Below are 13,177 nucleotides of genomic sequence, written 5' to 3'. Positions count from 1 at the left end.
CATCTTTCAGCTGTGGCGAGGGGGGCGTTTGCCCAGGTCCGCCTGGTGCACCAGTTGCGGCCCTATCTGGACCGGGACTCACTGCTCACAGTCACTCATGCCCTCATCACCTCGAGGTTCGACTACTGTCATGCTCTCTACATGGGGCTACCTTTGAAAAGTGTTCGGAAACTTCAGATCGTGCAGAATGCAGCTGCGAGAGCAGTCATGGGCCTACCTAGGTATGCCCATGTTTCACCAACACTCCGCAGTCTGCATTGGTTGCCGATCAACTTCCAGTCACAATTCAAAGTGTTGGTTATGACCTTTAAAGCCCTCCATGGCACTGGACCAGAATATCTCTGAGACCGCCTTCTGCCGCACGAATCCCAGCGACCAATTAGGTCCCACAGAGTGGACCTTCTCCGGGTCCCGTCAACTAAACAATGTCGGTTGGCGGGCCCCAGGGAAAGAGCCTTCTCTGTGGCGGCCCCGGCCCTCTGGAACCAACTTCCCCCGGAGATTAGAACTGCCCCTACTCTCCTTGCCTTTCGTAAGCTCCTTAAGACCCACCTGTGTCGTCAGGCATGGGGGAACTGAGGCATCTCCCCTGGGCGTACAATTTATGAATGGTATGTGTGTATGTATGTGTGTTAGAAAATGGGGTTTTTAAAATGTTTTTTAGTTGGAATTTAGATTTGTCGCAAACTGTCTTTTTTCACTTGTTGTGAGCCGCCCCGAGTCTGCAGAGAGGGGCGGCATACAAATCTAAATGAATGAATGAATGAATGAATAAATAAATAAATAAATAAATAAATAAATAAATAAATAAACAAGTAAATAAATAAATAAATTTGCTGTTTCCCTGTTCAAGACTGTGTATGGACTTTCTGGACTTTGGAATTGGACTCAATGTCCCAGTTATTGGGTGAGAAATTGGATTGCATTTAACCTGTGCCTTGTGTGTACCAGAAAATCCCTTTGACAGTTAAAAAGGGAGATTTTTCTGCTTTTCTGTTGATAAAGACTTTTGCTTTTCCTTCTATCATGTGGTGTGTGTCTTTTTGGACTAATTACCCTGTAATTACGGGCGGTTGGGACACCCCGGCAGAACACTAAAGGATGGTTGTAGTTTCATAGAAGGGATATTTGCAGCTCAGGATTGAACTGTAGGGTCCTTGGCCCTCTCTGGGCTTGGTGGTTTCCATGCAGACTTTTCATTACCCAACGAGGTAACATCACCAGTGCTAAAAGGCAGAGGGGTTTGTAGAGGAGGGATGGAGGGAGAAGGAGAAGGACTGTCATCCTTGATGCTCTCTGAGCTTGATGGTTTGGTTGCAGATATCTCATTAACCAACTAGGTAACATCATGTGCACAGATGTTGTTACTTGGATTTTATTTTTTATTATTAGATTTGTAATATATTGTATTACTGCTATGCTATGAGCCGCCCCGAGTCTTCGGAGAGGGGTGGCATACAAATCTAATAAACTATAACTTAACTAAACTAACTAACTACTTAGCAGGGTCGCCCAGAAAGAAATGCACCACATTTTTTTTCTTAGCCTTAGCTGTTAGGTCTAACCTAATAATACAGCTGCCTTGTCACAAATTGGCAAGATCTAGGAATCCAAAGCTTATTTCAAAATAGGGAAGGAAATTTTACCCTGTCCTACTTTACCACCATCAGGCCCAATAAGGCAACTAATAGAAGTATTTTCCGCTAGTGAAAAAAGTCAAGATGGCATAAACACCTTTTGTGAGGAAGAGGAGAGGAAAGGAGAAGACAAGAGAAGACAAGAGAAGAGAAGAGAAGACAAGACAAGAGAAGAGAGAGAAGACTTGAAAGGGACCTTAGAGGTCTTCTAGTTCAACCTCCTGTTTAGGCAGGAAACCCTATACCACTTCAGACAAATGGTTATCTGACATCTTCTTAAAAACTTCCAATTTTGTAGCATTCACAACCTCTGGAGGCAAGCTATTCCATGGATTAATCGTCCTAACTGTCAGGGAATTTCTCCTTAGTTCTTAGTTGCTTCTCTCCTTGATTAATTTCCACCCATTGCTTCTTGTTCTACACTCAGGTGCTTTGATCCACCCTTCTTGCCCCGAGCATCATGACACCCATCTCTGAGAAGATAGTTTTCAAACCTCCAAATTAGGGTTTTGCAAGTCTTGAACTGCATACTTCAATTCTGCAAGGGTTCAAAGAGAGTTCCCCTTTGAAGCATCTTTGGGTAATGATGGAGTTTCATCCTTTCTGAGATCAAAGAGAAGCAGCTTCCTCTGCCACCCAGCAAAGCCAAACAAGGTTTTATACTCAACCTTCTCCAGCTTTTGCAAGGAATAATAACAGAGTTGAAAGGGAGATCTTCCAGTCTAGGGGTAGGCAAAGTTGGCTCTTCTATGACTTATGGACTTCAACTCCCAGAATTCCAGAGCTGGCATGATTGGCTCAGGAATTCTGGGAGTTGAAGTCCACAAGTCATAGAAGAGCCAACTTTGCCTACCCTGGAGTCCAACCCTCTGCTCAAACAGGAGTCCCTTTCTTCCCCCTTCCTCCTAATAACCAAGTTGGAAGGGACCTTTGAGATCTTCTACACCCAACTTTTGTTCAAGCAGGAGAGCCTATATCAGGAGTCAGCAACCTATGGCTCTGGAGCTGCATGTGGCTCTTTCATCCCTTTGCTGCGGCTCCCTATCACTCAAAATATGTATTACAACTGTCAATGTGTGATGCCTAGCGACTTGAAATTTATCAAGCTTTTCAACCACTGGCAGGCCAATCATGGCTAAATCCAAGAAAAGAAAAGGGGAAAAAAAACACCCCAGGACCTTTCATTCAACTGCATGTGCTAGTTTTGTGACCGATCAGGAAATAGTCAGACATGGGAACCAATGCTGGTAGCAACCTGTATAAACCATTAACACCAGTCAGTGTTATTTGCGATACTTTTTTAAAATGTTCAATTGACTGAGTTTCATGCTTAATAAATAACAGAATGGTAGAATGGAATAGAAGTAAACAGAATAGAATTCTTTATTGGCCAAGTGTGATTGAACACACAAGGAATTTGTCTTTGGTGCAGATGCTCTCAGTGTACATAAAAGAAAAAGATACATTTGTCAAGAATCATGTGGTACAACACCGAATGATTGTCATAGGGTACAAATAAACAATCAGGAAACAATATTAATATAAATAATAAGGATACAAGCAACAAGTTACAGCCATACAGTCATAAGTGAGAGGAGATGGGTAATAGATAGTGATCAGCGAACTGAACCCGCACAATTCGGGTCCATACCAAATTTTGTGGTGTTTGGTATGCCGAACATGAACACGGAATTTTTCCAAAGTTCGGGCAAAGTTCGGGATCGTGTTCGGCGTTTGGAGCTTTGTTGTCACCGGCAGGTTGCTAAGGACGCCAAGGTGATCACTTCCTGGATTCCATGGAATCCAGGAAGTGATCACCTTGGCGTCCTTAGCAACCTGCTGGTGACGTCAAAGCTCCTCCCCTGGAATCTCTTCATGGGAGGGATTCCCCATTCGGGTTCGAGTTTGGGTTCGGTTCAGGTTCGGCCGAATTTTGGGTAAAATTCGGCCGAACTTGCCGAAACCGAACACCGTTGGGTTCGCCCATCACTAGTAATTTGTTTATTTATTTATTTTTTAGATTTGTATGCCGCCCCTCTCAATGAGAAGACTAATACTAATATACTGCTCAAATAAATAAATAAATAAATAAATAAATAAATGGAACACTTAAACAACACAATATAACTCCAAGTAAATCAAACTTCTGTGAAATCAAGCTGTCCACTTAAGAAGCAACACTGATTGACAATTAATTTCATTTTGTTGTCAGCACATTCAACTTTGTACAGAGCAAAGTATTCAATGAGAATATTTCACTCATTCAGATCTAGGATGGGTTCTTTGAGTGTTCCCTTTATTTTTTTGAGCAGTGTAGTAATGAAACCTGAGTGAATAGTTGGGCAGTGTTGAGGGAATTATTTGTTTAGCAGAGTGATGGCATTTGGGGAAAAAACTGTTCTTGTGTCTAGTTATCTTGGCATGTAGTGCTCTATAGGGTTGTTTTCAAGTAGTAGTAGTAGTAGTAGTAGTAGTAGTAGTGACAATATTTATTTATTTATTTTATTTATTTTATTTATTTTATTTATTTTATTTATTTTATTTATTTTATTTATTTTATTTATTTTATTTATTTTATTTATTTTATTTATTTTATTTATTTTATTTATTTTATTTATTTTATTTATTTTATTTATTTTATTTATTTTATTTATTTTATTTATTTTATTTATTTTATTTATTTTATTTATTTTATTTATTTTATTTATTTTATTTATTTTATTTATTTTATTTATTTTATTTATTTTATTTATTTTATTTATTTATTTTGTCCAATACACAATACATATTAAAGGGAATATACATGTAATATTATATATAAAGAAAAGGATAGAAGAAAAGATATAAAAATAGAGGAGAAGATATATGAAAGGAAGAAAAGATATATGAGATAAAGGAGAGACAATTGGACAGGCGATGGAAGGCACACTGGTGCACTTATGCCCGCCCCTTACTGACCTCTTAGGAACCTGGAGAGGTCAATCGTGGAGAGTCTAAGGGAGAAATGTTGGGGGTTAGGGGTTGACACTACTGAGTCGGGTAATGAGTTCCACGCTTCGACAACTCGATTTATTTATTTATTTATTTATTGGATTTGTATGCCACCCCTCTCCGTAGACTTGGGGCGGCTAACAACAGTAATAAAAAACATCATATAAATCTAATACTAAAACAACTAAAAAACCCTTATTGTAAAACCAAACATCCCTACAAACAAATATACCATGCACAAATTGTAAAGGCCTATGGGGAAAGAATATCTCAGTTCCCCCATGCCTGATGGCAGAGGTGGGTTTTAAGGAGCTTACGAAAGGCAAGGAGGGTGGGGGCAATTCTAATATCCGGGGGAGTTGGTTCCAGAGGGCTGGGGGCCGCCACAGAGAAGGCTTTTCCCCTGGGCCCCACCAAACGACATTGTTTTGTTGACGGGACCCGAAGAAGGCCCACTCTGTGGGGCCTAACCAGTCGCTGGGATTCATGCGGCATAAGGCTGTCTCATAGATACCCTGGTCCGGTGCCATGAAGGGCTTTATAGGTGATGACCAACACGATTGCTAAAGTCATATTTTTTACAGTCAAGTTTGGAGCGGTTAATATTAAGTTTGAATCTGTTGCGTGCTCTTGTGCTGTTGCTGTTGAAGCTGAAGTAGTCATTGACAGGCAGGACGTTGCAGCATATGATCTAGTGGGCAATACTCAAATCGTGTTTTAGGCGTCGTAGTTCTAAGCTTTCTAAACCTAGGATTGTTAGTCTATTTTCGTAGGGTGTTCTGTTTCGAGTGGAGGAATGAAGGGCTCTTCTGGTGAAGTATCTTTGGACGTTTCTTACAGCTATCTTCCCCACATCAAAGCCAGATGATGCTTCTACATCATTTTTGCCGCAAAGGTACTTCTGGATTTTAGCAAAGAGGAGAAGGGAGCACTCAGGAAAATGGCTGAAAAGGAGGAATTCTTCACACCGTTCCGGGCAAGTGTAAAGTGCTTGCACAGCTCTGTTGCAGATGATCACAGTGCTAAAGGCAAAGCACAATCTGCTGCAATTTCCTTTTATTTCATAAAAAAGATCTAAATGAAAATTGCAGCAGATTGTGCCTTGCCTTCAGCACCACAACGATGTGAAGGAACAGCCCCTCCATTGCACAGAACCCACGGCATTCTGACATGCAAAAATTTGAATTTTCCTTTGAGATAAAAGCGACTCAGAAGCCACCAGCTACCAGAATCCCATAAGTTATAGCAGTGTTTCCCAACCTTGGCAACTTGAAGATATTTGGACTTCTGGGAGGTGAAGTCCAGATATCTCCAAGTTGCCAAGGTTGGGAAACACTGAGTTATAGAAAGAGCTGATTCAACTCTTAGCTTCCACACACCTTAGCAGCTGAAAGTATTCCTCTTAGGAATTACGACGGAAACATTTGTGTGTTGTTTCAGCCTGAACACAATATAGAACATTGGAATGAAGTCTTTTAGTCCAGGGGTCTCCAATCTTATCAACTTTAAGACTTGTGGACTTCAACTCCCAGAATTCCTCAGACAGTAAATCTGGCTGGGGAATTCTGGGAGTTGAAGTCCACGATTCTTAAAGTTGAGAATGGTTGGAGACCCCTGGACTAAAAGACCTCTGCTGGAGCAGGAGACTTTATACCATTCTGGAAAAAAAATAGTTGTCCAATCCTGGGGGATAAGTACCTTTCAGAGGTCTTCAAACTTGGCCACTTTAAGACTTGTGGACTTCAACTCCCAGAATTTTCTAGATGACAGGAGAATCTGTGAATCTGGCTGAGGAATTCTGGGAGTTGAAGTCCACAAGTCTTAAAATTGACAACATTTGGAGGCCCCTGTTCTAGTTCAACTCCTCTGCTGGAGCAGGAGACTTTAAACCATTCTGGAAAAAAATACTTGTCCAATCCTGGGGAATAAATTACCTTTCAGAGGTCTTCAATCTTGTCAACGTTAAGACTTGTGGACTTCAACTCCCAGAATTCCTCAGCCAGTAAATCTGGCTGAGGAATTATGGGAGTTGAAGTCCACAAGTCTTAAAGTTGACAAGGGTTGGAGACCCCTGTTTTAGTTCAACCCATCTGCTGGAGCAGGAGACTTTAAACCATTCTGGGAGAAAAATAGTTGTCCAAACCTGGGGAATAATTACCTTTCAGAGGTCTTCAAACTTGGCAACTTTAAGACTTGTGGACTTCAACTCCCAATATTTTCTAGATGGCTGGAGAATTCTGCAAAGTTGAAGTCCATAAGTCTTAAAGTTGCAAAGTTTGGGGGACCCCTGGCTTATATGCTCAAGAGGAAGAAAGCAAGTGGAAATGAGAATTATTTCGGGCAAGGCCATCCCCTTCTCAAAGTGGCAGCAGGAACTTCTCCACCGACAATCCTCTGTTTCTTATCCCAACTCACTCCAAAACTAGTCAATGTTGTGCCTGAGCCAGATCAAAGACCAGCTGCGTCTCTGCTGGCTCCATGCCCGGGGGAGTCCGAGAGCGGAGGGGAGAGTTCTTTGCAGCCAGACAGCAGTCAAGAAAGTGACGATGAAGCAAGGTCTGGCAGCCCTGGGAAGGGCTATCTCAAGCAAGTAGCTTGGATTCTCTGGAGTCCCTGGAGTCCTTGGATGACGAAGCACAAGCTATCATTAGTATGTGACAGAGACGCATAGATCAAAGGAGAACTCAACTGCATAGATATTATCAGTGCTGAATGAGGAGCACCTGGGGGTTGGGTGTGGTCCGCATTAGCAGGGAAGGGTTCATAAGGCATGCGAACCCTTTCGGCAGCGTGGAGTGTTATCAAAGTGGAGTTGCTGTTATCTGCATTTTCTCTCAGCGTTTTTGTTCCTGGCTGGTGGCCCAGCAGTCTTGAAGACCGGTGGGAGGTTTGTGTCTGTTAGCTCAACAGCCTCGTTTGGCATTAAGGATCCTGTGTTTGGATTCAACCGGTGTGTCTGACTTATCTTTTTGGGTTGGTCATCATAGTTCCCTCTAAGCTGAGCAGTGAGCAATCACTCACTTAAAAATCATCATCAACTCAGAGTTTTCCAAACCTGCCCAGAAGCCGAGAGGGAAAGAGTGAGAGGGAAGGAGAGAGAGAGGAAGAGAGGAAGAGAGAGAAACAGATAGAAAAAAGAGAGGAAGGAAAAGAGAAAGAAAAAGAATGGGAGTAAGGAAGAGAGAAAGAAAATCAAAATCTAGTTTGAAACTAGCTCAACTATTTAAGTGGCATTTTGATATTGATAGAGTTGCCCTATTATGAGCTCACTGTTATAGACACACAGTACAGTATTTTATTTTGAAATTCTCTGAGGCAAAACAGGGTGGGTTTTTTATTTGTTTGTTTGTTTGTTTGTTTCTTTCTTTCTTTCTTTCTTTCTTTCTTTCTTTCTTTATTTCTTTCTTTCTTTCTTTCTTTCTTTATTTCTTTCTTTCTTTCTTTCTTTTTTTATTTATTTCTTTATTTCTTTATTTCTTTATTTCTTTATTTCTTTATTTCTTTATTTCTTTATTTCTTTATTTCTTTATTTCTTTATTTCTTTATTTCTTTATTTCTTTATTTCTTTATTTCTTTATTATTTCTTTATTTCTTTATTATTTCTGTGCCGCCCAGTCCCGAAGGGACTGCCGCTCAGACACTATACTTTTCCGCCCACCCCCACAAAAAATTAGAGGGAACACTGTTGGTCATAGCTTCCAGAGTGACCCAGACAGAACAGTCAGAGGGACTTTCTAGGATGCTGAAAATCATAAGCCAGAGGGATGAGCAAAAATCCAAAGTGTGTCACGTTCTTCCAAGACTTTTTCCTCTTTTTTGATCAGTCACAAGTTCACATGTAGAGTTAAAAGCTACTCGCCGGGTCTGTTCCAAAGCCAGAGTCCTGTTTATTTGCCACGAGACTCAACTTTGGAGATTTCCTAGTTGTCAAGGAACTGGGAGGGAAGGGGGGTTCAAAGTTCACCCCTCTTTTCATTGAAGGAGCCCTTTTGAGGGACGGGGAGGCCGACTTGTCGTCGTATTTAAGGCAAAGATACCAAAATGAAAGTTGCTCTCGTTCCCTCTCTTTAAGTTTGTGCTTACACAAAGCTCCTTTGTGGTTTTTTTAGGCCTGTCAGACTTGTCAGGCGTGGTAAGAAAAAGTATATTGTTTCCAACACTTGGATTCCTTTCCTTTCTGACATGTGCCAGTCTGTAAAGATGATAAATTCTTGCCTCATTAGCCAGGGGTGTGGGATTACAGCCTGACAACACATTAATCACCAGCTTCGGTGGCAGCCTGACTAGCAATAGGCATTGTTAACAAAACTTTTCTAATATGTCACTCTTCTCTATGACAGCCCGTAATCAATCATCGTGATTGACAGCGCTGATAGATTACACTATTTATACTTTTCGTAATGAAAGATAGCGTTTCCACCTACTGTCATTTTGAGGCTAGCGGTGGCTGAATGGAAACAAACACAACAGCTTAGTCCTCCACTCGGGCGGTTTGGGGAAGTTAAAAGTGAAGGCTGCTTTGAAGGTGGCTTTTGTGTCAAGGTTCAAAAGACAGCCGTGGTGAAGGGACCTGGTTAAATCCGCCGGCTGTTTCAGCCACAGTGGCTTTCAAGCACAGCCTCGCCTCGCCGGTAACCATCTAACTTGATCCCGGGTCAAGTTCTGGCAAGAACTCAAGCATTATCCTGTCCCTACCCCTGCCTACCAGAAGAAGATGGAGCCAGAGTTTTTAGCTGACTTCTCCTTTCTGTAGTTGGGTATAATTTTTTATTTTATTTTCTCCACCCTAAAATAAAAAAAACACAACGACAATGCTTCAAATCAATCATATATAAACTTTTCTTTTCTTATTAGTCACTCACTCTTATCTCTCCCCATCTAAAAAATTCTTTTAATTTTATACAACATTGTCGATTCTTAAAAGTCTCAATAAAAATTCTTCTATACCTCTGCATAGCTAGAGGTATAACAAGCAGGAAGAGGGAGATTGTGATCCCCTTATATCAGAGGTCTTCAAACATGGCAACTTTAAGACTTGTGGACTCCAACTCCCAGAATTCTCAGTCAGCTGTGCTGGCTGGAGAATCCTGGGAGTTGAAGTCCACAAGTCTTAAAGTTGCAAAGTTTGGGGATGCCTGCCTTATATAGAGCGCTGATGAGACCCCATTTGGAATACTGTGTTCAGTTCTGGAGACCTCACCTACAAAAAGATACTGACAAAATTGAACGGGTCCAAAGACGGGCTACAAGAATGGTGGAAGGTCTTAAGCATAAAACGTATCAGGAAAGACTTCATGAACTCAATCTGTATAGTCTGGAGGACAGAAGGAAAAGGGGGGGACATGATCGAAACATTTAAATATGTTAAAGGGTTAAATAAGGTCCGGGAGGGAAGTGTTTTTAATAGGAAAGTGAACACAAGAACAAGGGGACACAATCTGAAGTTAGTTGGGGGAATGATCAAAGGCAACGTGAGAAAATATTATTTCACTGAAAGAGTAGTAGATCCTTGGACCAAACTTCCAGCAGACGTGGTTGGTAAATCCACAGTAACTGAATTTAAACATGCCTGGGATAAACAAATATCCATCCTAAGATAAAATACAGGAAATAGTATAAGGGCAGACTAGATGGACCATGAGGTCTTTTCTGCCGTCAGACTTCTATGTTTCTTTCTTCTCCATCTTACTATAAAAATGTACATTACATCAATGCAAACGTTCATAGGATCTCTTTTATCTAAATGTTAATGTTGTATCATATAGCTAATATGTGTGTGTGTGTTTGGTTTTTTTCTGTTGGATTCTCCAGCAAAAACATGTGATACATATAACACAAATAACACAAACATGGGATACAAATAAAGGGAACACTCAAATAACACATCCTAGATCTGAATGAATGAAATATTCTCATTGAATATTTCATTTGCACACCTATTCCATTTGCACAACAGCACGTGAAATTGACTGTCAATCAGTGTTGCTTCCTAAGTGGATAGTTTGATTTCACAGAAGTTTGATTTACTTGAAGGTATAGCAGTGTGTCTGTATGTATATCTTCTTCTTCCTCTTCCTCTTCTCCTCTTCCTTCTCCTCCTTCTCCTCCTCCTCTTCCTCCTCCTCTTCCTTCCCCTTCTTCATCTTCTTCCTCCTCCTCCTCTTCCCCTTCTCCTTCTCCTCCTCTTCCCCTTCTCCTCTTCCTCCTCTTCCACTTCCTCCTCCTCCCCCTTCCCCTTCTTCATCTTCTTCCTCCTCTTCCACTTCCCCTTGTCCTCCTCCTCCAGCTTGTCCTCCTCCTCTCCCTGTCCCTCTTCTTCCTCTCCTCTTCCTTCTTCCTCTCCTCCTCTTCCTCCTCTGTTCCTTTCTACCTAAACAAGGAAGAAAACACTAGGAAACTACTGGGGATTGACTTCTTTAAAGGTTTTAATAAAACCTCTCCAAAGTTAGCTCTCCTGTGCTTCCAGGACGAAGAGTTTGATGAATAGCGACTATTCCTTGCAAAACAGGTTGCCTCGCTCATGTTTGTTTCCAACCTGTACCTCTGGCATTGCAAACTGTCAGGACTCTATAATTCTTCCTGGTAAGGTGGAACGGTAAATCAGAAAAGAGGGTCTGCGTATGAATCGTTTGTCAAACGGAGAAGAGAAACACAGCAGGAGGCTCCAGGGACAAGATATATAAGCCAGGCAGGAAAAAAATTAGAAGCATTTTACCATTCCAAGAGAGTGAAATGAAGGAGCTTGTGAATTCTGGGGAAGCCTGCGTAGAAAAAAACACCATTGTGAATTGTTGTCTGGCTAAGGATGTGCAATTTTTCAGCTGTTGGGCCTGGAATGTTGTAGGATGGACATGAACAAAGGGGCAATGGTTGCATCCAAGTTTTAATGTTCTAGGCAACAGGTTCTTCACCCCTCAGGACCTATACTATTTATGTATGGTATGTCTCTGTGTATGCCTGGTTTAATAATGGGGTTTTTAAATGTTTTTTAAATTTATTAGATTTGTCATGAATTGTTTAATTGTATGTTGTGAGCTGCCCCAAGTCTATGGAGAGGGGCGGCATTCAAATCAAATCAAATCAAATCAAATCAAATCAAATCAAATCAAATCAAATCAATTAAAGGCCCTTCTAGCATTATACAGTGGAACCTCTACTTATGAACTTAATTCATTCTTAAGTAGAAAAGTTTTTAAGAGGAAGCAATTTTTCCCATAGGAATCAATGTAAAAGCAAATAATGTGTGCGATTGGGGAAACCACAGGGAGGGTTGAGGCCCTGTTTCCTCCCAGGAATTTCCTAGAAGAGGCCCCACGGAGGCTTCTCCCCACCTTTTCCGGCCCTGTTTCCTCCCAAGAGATTCCTCAAGAGGCCCCACGGAGGCTTCTCCCCAACTTTTCCGGTCCTGTTTCCTCCCAAGAGATTCCTCAAGAGGCCCCACAGAGGCTTCTCCCCACCTTTTCCGGCCCTGTTTCCTCCCAAGAGATTCCTCAAGAGGCCCCATGGAGGCTTCTCCCCGCCTTTTCCGGCCCTGTTTCCTCCCAGGAGATTCCTAGAGAGGCCCCACGGAGGCTTCTCCCTGCCTTTTCCGGTTACAGTTTTGGAGGCTTGGGTTTGTGAGTGGAAAATGGTTCTTGAGAAGAGGCAAAAAAATCTTGAACACCTGGTTCTTATCTAGAGAAGTTCGTAAGTAGAGCAGTTTGTAGGTAGAGGTACCACTTTATGGGGACACACAATGTTGGAGGAGAAAGGGAACCAGAAAAGTCCCATTGCCCCACAGAAATCTGGCTCCATAGCATTGAATGAGGTTCCAAAGATCTATCTAGCTTAGTACCTAATCTTGCCAGTCACGTCTCCTGGGAAACTTCTGGAGAACATACAAATTTATTCTCTTTGTGGGACAGTTGAGTATTTTATTGATTGATTGATTGATTGATTGATTGGATTTGTATGTCGCCCCTCTCCCCTCTGTATCCTGCCCCTGAACAGGTTCAATTTAACCACCATTTAAGTTGAACTGAACTTTAAAGCATTTCAGCCTTAGATCCAACGTTGGCAAATCAGAAATTGGCATTTGATATGAACATAGGAGGTTTATTAGTTCTGTAAAGAGTAGAAAATAATTCAATTATTTCTATAAAGAGGGCAAAGCTTAAATGGTGTAATTTGTAAGGGGGGGTTGCAAAGAAGGATACAATAGTAGTGGAAGCATCCTCATCTTGAAAACAAGAGCGACTTATTGTATTACTTTTGACTGAATGGCGGCCATGCTTATTACTGGATGGAATATAAAATATTGTTGGAATGTATTTCTATGCAACAACTGTAGTAGTATTCCGCCAGTAGATGACAGGGCTTAAATGTTTGTATCTATTGTATATACTCCACGCTCTGTTGTTCTAAACAGAGTTTCCTGTTACAGTTAAACTGTTAACCAGTAAAGCACATGGTGACTGTTCTCTTTGTTTGCTATGTGGTGTTGTATATAAACAGACTTTCTAACAATAATAATATAATTCCTCTTCCTAGGCAGAAAGGGAAATTACTTT

General features: G+C 41.3%; 1 protein-coding gene across 1 annotated transcript in view; it reads left to right on the top strand.

Annotated features, from left to right (window-relative positions):
- Window positions 1-13,177, top strand: part of LRMDA (leucine rich melanocyte differentiation associated) — a 936,663-nt gene that overhangs the window by 603,492 nt on the left and 319,994 nt on the right. The window lies entirely within an intron of this gene.

This window comes from Erythrolamprus reginae, chromosome 5 (genome assembly GCF_031021105.1).
Source record: "Erythrolamprus reginae isolate rEryReg1 chromosome 5, rEryReg1.hap1, whole genome shotgun sequence".
Classification (NCBI taxonomy): Eukaryota; Metazoa; Chordata; class Lepidosauria; order Squamata; family Dipsadidae; genus Erythrolamprus; species Erythrolamprus reginae.
Note: the sequence above shows the minus strand (reverse complement) of the source record. Positions and strands in the feature narration are given on the sequence as shown.